This window comes from Electrona antarctica (assembly GCF_951216825.1).
Source record: "Electrona antarctica genome assembly, chromosome: 10".
NCBI classification, from domain to species: Eukaryota; Metazoa; Chordata; class Actinopteri; order Myctophiformes; family Myctophidae; genus Electrona; species Electrona antarctica.
The window spans coordinates 235,668-243,729 of record NC_136791.1 but is presented as its reverse complement, the minus strand read 5'-3'; the positions used below and the strand labels follow the sequence as shown (position 1 = coordinate 243,729).

Here is an 8,062-nt window from a genome sequence, read left to right as displayed (position 1 = left end):
ATATAAATAAGGCTGTTGTATAGAGTTGCATAGAGAACACATTTTGGTTTTTTTTTGGTTCCTCAGCATTGTAGAAAATACATGTAAGCATAGTAGCAAATTAAATGTACACTACATTAATTATCTCCATTAGATCTTGGCTGTAAACTAAAAAAGAAATATTGAAAGTTACTTTGAGGGAGAATTCTATCTTTTTGTGTGTGTGCGTGCGATACGTTAAGATTGAACTTTGTTTTAGAAAGAAGGATACAAAGCCCAAGGCTATGCAGATAACTATGACTGTCTGACCACTTTTAGCTTTTATTGCAAAACACTCTTTTCGATCTTTGTTCCTCTTTTTTCAGCACGTTTTCACAACTTCACCTTTTTTTTCACAACTTTTCCCTTTAAAACGTGCCTCTCGGTTAAACGTTAACTACTTGAGCCACGGTGGACTACTTATTCTGAGCTGATCAGATGTTTTAATTTTAATTGTGGGAGGCGTTTTGACGGGGGGGGGGGGGGGGGGGGTTCCGGACGACTATAGCAGTGGCTCCCAAACCTTTTAGCCCGTGACCCAAGCTAGAGAAAATAGCAGATCTACAAGCTCATTTAACGCCTCGCTTATACATCGGCTATTTTCACCACTACTTAAATTCTAATTCATGGGATTTCTTTGATTTTTAAAAAAAAAATATTTCTCATGAAACTCACGGGGGAAAACAAAAATCACTGAATGTGTTTTTAACTCATGAAAAAAAATGCTTTTTTGGGGGGGGATGTTTTTTTTTTTTTTAATGTTGTGAAATAGTAGTAATTAAAAACATGTGGTGATGGGAAGCAAAAAAAGTGAAGGGACCCATAAAATTGTGAACGCGACCCACAAACGGGTCCCACTGGCCAGTGAACTACTAGGGGTGAAGTGAGAGTGATACTTGTCCATCAGGAAGATTAGAAACGGTGTGTCGTGGACGTGTTATAACCAGTTATCCTCCTCACATGTTTGCTTTATTGACTTAGTAGAATTGTGTTGTTTGCATTCCAGCGTTTGATTGTTGAATGAGAATGCATTCTCTATGGGCTCGGTTGCAGTAGCTAGTATGTGTTTAATGATAGAAGTAGTGCTATTATTACAAGTAAGTGTAAGTGTGGGTTTATGATAATAATAACTACCAGTTAGGGGTGGGTGATATGGAAAAATATAATATCACAATATGTTTCAAGCAGAAACATGATATTAGCACAATATTCTTTCATGGTTATTTATATATGGTTATTTTAGTTACTTATCAGTACAACCACCTCCTACAAGGTATCAAAAGCTAAAAGAAAAAGGAGGGACAGACCATTTAGAATTTTAGACCAAAGTACTTTTTTGTTTTTGGCAAACGAAACTTGTTGTTCTACAGCAGTAAGCCGGTATAGAACTGCAAATCATAGAGTCTATGATTTGCAGTTCTATACCGGCTTAGACGTTTAGACGTCTAAGCCGAGTGTGGTCCGGGGGGACCCCGTGACGTGAGGGGGTCCCCCCGGACTGTTGTGACGTGAGGGGGTCCCCTCACGTGCGCCACCATTCCCCACCATGCCCCACCATGCCCCACCATGCCCCACCATGCCCCAACGTGCAACAGGACATTTCGCACCGCTGGGACGAGCGCTTTGTTGCGTCTAGTGGTTTGGGGCGGTTTTATTTATGACTCACTGAATTGAGAAAGGACGCAATCATGCCACCCTTGGGGGTTCTGGGCTTCTGGCATGCAATACTGTACTTAGTAGTACTGTACTCTTAATGTTGTTGAAGTGATTGATTGATTGAAAATTGTATTAACAGTTTGCAGAATTACAGTACATTTCAAGCACAAACTCAATACAAAGGCTGTTAACTGTGAGTGGACAACCCAATTAAGCATTACACTTGTTTCCAACAGGGTCCACCATGTTCAATTCATCAAAACATTTAGAGACGTACAAATAGACACTTCTATATAGACAAAGAACAAAGAAGAGGTAAAAAGGGAAAAGAAACATATACAGTGAGGGGAAAAGGGGGGGCTGTGGGGGGGGGGATTCAGATTTTACGGGGGCCAGTTTCGAATTGCAGCCATCCGTAGGTGCCCTTTGAGAGCGGTTTTGAAGGAGTCAAGTCAAGTCAAGTAAGACTCATAAAATGTCCCCGGGATCCATCTAGAAGAGCACCCCTGGGCCCCGGGATCCATCTAGAAGAGCACCCCTGGGCCCCGGGATCCATCTAGAAGAGCACCCCTGGGTCCCGGGATCCATCTAGAAGAGCACCCCTGGGTCCCGGGACCCATTACATTGAAAACCTGTTTACATCACTGGCTTATTAACACTTTGATTGCTGCAAGATCTCAACAGGCCTATTTGGATGTTGCTGCCGTTTAACATTGCACAAAGGCCTTGTTCGGGGGCCCACAGTAAAATGTTCTCTTATAGCGAGAATCACACGCCTACATCAAAAGAAAGCTGAACTTGTCCACTTCAATTAAAAAAATACATTTTGATTTTACCATGTTCCATTCTGGAGATATTGACCTTTTTGCAACACCTGCATTTGCCTGGAAGTGGTTATCTTGAACAGCGAGCAGAGTTATGGATGGTTTAAAGTCAGAGACATTGACAGGCAGATATAAAATTGAACCCAATAAATATCCTATACATCCTATACACCGAATGAAAGCCCTGAATGTGTACTTTTACGAGGAAAACAGTAAACATTGATCCCATCTACAGTTAGACAGTAATTGGTTATTGAATGCAGCTTGTGCCCACCAGATAACTTCAGAGAAGACATGGACGTGAACTCCTCAATATTCACAAAATAAGGCCTATAGCGACATATAAATACTATATACCGTATGAAACAGAAGACTCTCTGCTTTCATAAGGAAAAAAATTGTACTGTAATAATAAAAAAATCACACCCCTGTGAAGTGAGCAGTGCAACTCTACTTCTCTACTTATTCACTACAGCTCGCTATATACGGACTGAGGCAGAAAGTCATGTAAACCTTTTATTTACAGTTTGGTCTGTAAACTTCTACTGTAATAATAAAAATCACACCCCTGTGAAGTGAGCGTTGCAACTGTTCTGTACTTATTCACTACAGCTCGCTATATACGGACTGAGACAGAAAGTCATGTAAACCTTTTATTTACAGTTTGGTCTGTAAACTTCTACTGTAATAATAAAAATCACACCCCTGTGAAGTGAGCGGTGCAACTGTTCTTTATAGTTGCGCGGTGCAACTGTAGAGAACAGTTGCACCGCTCACTTCACAGGGGTGTGATTTTTATTATTACAGTAGAAGTTTACAGACCAAACTGTAAATAAAAGGTTTACATGACTTTGTCTCAGTCCGTATATAGCGAGCTGTAGTGAATAAGTACAGAACAGTTGCAACGCTCACTTCACAGGGGTGTGATTTTTATTATTACAGTAGAAGTTTACAGACCAAACTGTAAATAAAAGGTTTACATGACTTTCTGCCTCAGTCCGTATATAGCGAGCTGTAGTGAATAAGTAGAGTTGCACTGCTCACTTCACAGGGGTGTGATTTTTTTATTATTACAGTACAATTTTTTTCCTTATGAAAGCAGAGAGTCTTCTGTTTCATACGGACGGTATATAGTATTTATATGTCGCTATAGGCCTTATTTTGTGAATATTGAGTTCGGGTCCATGTCTTCTCTGCAGTTATATCTGGTGGGCGCAATGTGCATCCACCCAGTATCCAATTTATGACAAACTGTACATGGGATCAATGTTTACTATTTTCCTCGTAAAAGTACACATTCAGGGCTTTCATTCGATGTATAGGATGTATAGCATATTTATTGTGTTTATTGTTATATCTGCCTGTCAATGTCTGACTATAAACCTTCATAACTATGCTTTCTTTTTGATGATGATTGCCGCCTCGCCTAATCTATCTCACTGCTTTCATTGTTTTGATCGCAGTAACATTGGGGGGGGGGGGTCATGGGCACATTGGGCAGCAAAAGTCTTGATCCGTACGGCTATAAAAAGTCCCATTCCACCGTTCGGTTCAGAACTATAGTATAACGGCGAGACGCGTTGTCATCAGCTGATTTTGTTTTTCAAGCTAGTGTAGGGGAACATGCCTGGGCATGCTAGCCTGGCACGGCCAGACTCATAGCGAGGGTTCACTGATGTTTCCTCCGGGGAAGAATCTTCAGTGAATCCCCGCTATGAGGCTGGCCAAGCCAGGCTATGGGCATGCAGCTTGGGGGCGATGGAGGGGGGAAAAAGCGTCACCCGGCTGTGATGTCGACGAGAAGGAAAAAATGACTTCCACAGATGACAACACCACGGTTTAGGTCGCGGAAAAGTTCGTTATACATTACACCCGGGTCGATTACGTCCCCGACGCGTTCATTGCGGTCTTATCACTACAATTATAATGAATAAAAAAGCGTTACAATCACACGTCTGAGCGATCTCCGATTATGACGGCTCTGCATGGCGATACGTGATCCACCAACGGAACACTGTCTTGTCGTGGCAGCCCCTCGATACTGTGGTTAGTTCGTAGTATTGTAGGCTCGGGGATCGTTTGGTCGCTACAGTATGAAGAAGGAAACATGCATCTGTCCATGTGTGTTGCAGATGTTATGCATTGCAATGCCGATCTGGTGCATATGTGTTTAGGCAATAGGCAGCGTTCCGTTCAGCGTTCAACTGGCTTCTACACGTAAAGCGGCCAGCCCTCCTGTTTTCAGGAGGGGAGGGGGGTTTTTGTTTTTTGTTTTTTTTTCTGATCACGTGAGCGGGAGTAAGCAGCAATGATAGGGCGATGGTTCTTCATTGTCCGGGTGGGTAAAAAGATGAATGAAAGTATTCTATAAAAAAGTGATTGAAACGTATTGATACGTGATCCGCACCCGACGTTTGATTAATTGATAACGTATTGATACGCGATCCGCGTTGGGAGTGTTAAGGATCAGGCCTTCTGACAGCAGTGGCTGCTTATCTGTTGAAGCCAGCTTGTGGTCTGGCCTCTCTGTGTGCTAAACTCCTCTCCCAGCAGTGATGTAACAGCTCTCTAACACCTCAGCGGTATGTGCTGTTCGCTGCCTAGAATGCTTAGATAAAGCAAAAAGCAGTGGTTCTTCTCATCCTTTTTAAGGACGTGACCCCCCCCAAAATAATCCTATTTGTACTGTGGAGTGGGGAGTGGACCCACCGGGGACCCACCCACCATAACAAGCACTTGTAGGATTCGAGGTATTACATTTTGTCTCGTTTAGCAGAACTACAAGCCCTGCCAATGTTTGACCTGTATGTGTTTATTTATAGACGGAAAACGGCAAAGTTTCAGGCAGACTATAGGCTGCCTTCCTCAGGGTCAAGGTCTGTCCCAAATGTTAGTGTTTTCTGTCTCTGCGTCCACGATAAGACACTGTCATCATCATCCTTGAGTTTTCAGTGTTTAGGGTATGAGCTTGTAGATCTGCTATTTTTCAATAGCTAAAGCATAACATGATGCTTAAAACACCAAAAGGGGTTCCCGCCCAGAATGGATTAAACCATTTAGATTCTACAAAATGTCTTCTAAATCCTGACAGTTTTCTGATAAACCCTATGTTTCTATATCAATGGTTCTCAAACTATTTCATGTCAAGGACCCCCAGAATTAATGATAATTATGCATTTGGCCGCAGACCCCATCTAAAAATGTTTTATTCCAGGGACAAAACATTTTAACAAACGTGTGAAAGAATATATATTCAAAGATTTGCACTGAAAGAATATATATTCAAAGATTTGCACTGAAAGAATATATATATTCAAAGATTTGTACACATCGTTTACAGGATTTGTCAAAAAAGGCAGATCTACGAGCTCTAACAGCTAAAGCTTAAAATAATGGTTTAAAAATGGTTAAAAGCTACAAAGGCGACAACACAGATGCGTCACTCTTAGTTCTTAAGTCTTCGTCCGCTGGCTGGAAACCTCACACAAGGAAGCTGTGCTTTGTGTAGCCGACGATGAGAATGTGAGGTTGTTGAGTCACAACATGAAACTATTATCCATTTGGATCAGAGCCTCTGACAACACAGGGCTTTGGATCAGAGCCTCTGACAACACAGCAGGGCTTTAGGGTGGATCTCTGTCTCATAACCCATTCTGGGCGGGAACCGCTTTTCGTGTTTTAAAGCATTGTTATAATTTAGCTATTGGAAAAATAGCATTTTTTTTAAAAAATCGTGAAAATGTGGCGCAAATCTTTGAATATATTATATTCTTTCAGAGCGAACGTTTTTTAACTCAAATATTTGTTTCTGAGGGTTTCCGGGAATAACATATTTTCAGATAGGGGTCGGAGGCCAATTACATATAATTTTTGAGGGTCCTTTACATGAAATATTGAGCACCACTGATACAGAAACATGAGGTATGAAATATTGAGCACCACTGATACAGAAACATGAGGTATTTCAGAAAAAGTGCACTCAGTGCACTGCACTGTTGAGCAGTGTGTGTGTGAGTGAGAGAGAGAGAGAGAGAGACCCCAATGCACAGTGAGAGAGAGACCCCAATGCACAGAGAGAGAGAGACCCCAATGCACAGAGAGAGAGAGACCCCAATGCACAGTGAGAGAGAGACCCCAATGCACAGCGTTAAATCCTTGATGCTAATTAAAGTGTGTAGTGTAGAAGCAGCGGTACTGCTTACTGACCACTACTTTATCTCAGGGACCACTAGGAGGGTCCCAGGACCCCTCGGGGACCAGTACTTTATCTCAGGGACCACTAGGAGGGTCCCAGGACCCCTCGGGGACCAGTACTTTATCTCAGGGACCACTAGGAGGGTCCCAGGACCCCTCGGGGACCAGTACTTTATCTCAGGGACCACTAGGAGGGTCCCAGGACCCCTCGGGGACCAGTACTTTATCTCAGGGACCACTAGGAGGGTCCCAGGACCCCTCAGGGACCAGTACCTTAGGAGGGTCCCAGGACCCCTCGGGGACCAGTACTTTATCTCAGGGACGACTAGGAGGGTCCCAGGACCCCTCGGGGACCAGTAATTTATCTCAGGGACCACTAGGAGAGTCCCAGGACCCCTCAGGGACCAGTACCTTATCTCAGGGACCACTAGGAGGGTCCCAGGACCCCTCAGGGACCAGTACCTTATCTCAGGGACCACTAGGAGGGTCCCAGGACCCCTCGGGGACCAGTACCTTATCTCAGGGACGACTAGGAGGGTCCCAGGACCCCTCGGGGACCAGTACCTTATCTCAGGGACGACTAGGAGGGTCCCAGGACCCCTCGGGGACCAGTACTTTATCTCAGGGACGACTAGGAGGGTCCCAGGACCCCTCAGGGACCAGTACCTTATCTCAGGGACCACTAGGAGAGTCCCAGGACCCCTCAGGGACCAGTACCTTATCTCAAGGACCACTAGGAGAGTCCCAGGACCCCTCAGGGACCAGTACCTTATCTCAGGGACCACTAGGAGAGTCCCAGGACCCCTCAGGGACCAGTACCTTATCTCAGGGACCACTAGGAGAGTCCCAGGACCCCTCAGGGACCAGTACCTTATCTCAGGGACCACTAGGAGAGTCCCAGGACCCCTCAGGGACCAGTACCTTATCTCAGGGACCACTAGGAGGGTCCCAGGACCCCTCAGGGACCAGTACCTTATCTCAGGGACCACTAGGAGGGTCCCAGGACCCCTCAGGGACCAGTACTTTATCTCAGGGACCCCTCAGGGACCAGTACTTTATCTCAGGGACCACTAGGAGGTGTGCTCTGGAAGAAGGCAGAGCTATAGAGTAAGACAGAGTTACGACATTGAGGGGTCAGAAAACGGAGTGCTGGAGTGCTGTTTATGCAGTTTATGGATGGAGAGGGACAAGCTGGAGTTGGAAATACACCGTTTTCAAGGACGGCGGCGCAAATAGCAATTTTAGGCATGTGTGCAACATGACAACTGTTTTAAAGTATTGTACAGTGACAACTAAAGTCTCTGTGATGTTTATGTTGTACTATTACTACAAAACAATCTACCATACCATGGCCAACATGGTATGTTGAA

General features: G+C 44.2%; 1 protein-coding gene across 1 annotated transcript in view; it reads left to right on the top strand.

Annotated features, from left to right (window-relative positions):
- Window positions 1–8,062, top strand: part of LOC306930911 (nuclear receptor coactivator 4-like) — a 32,827-nt gene that overhangs the window by 494 nt on the left and 24,271 nt on the right. The gene's annotated exons all lie outside the window — the stretch shown is intronic.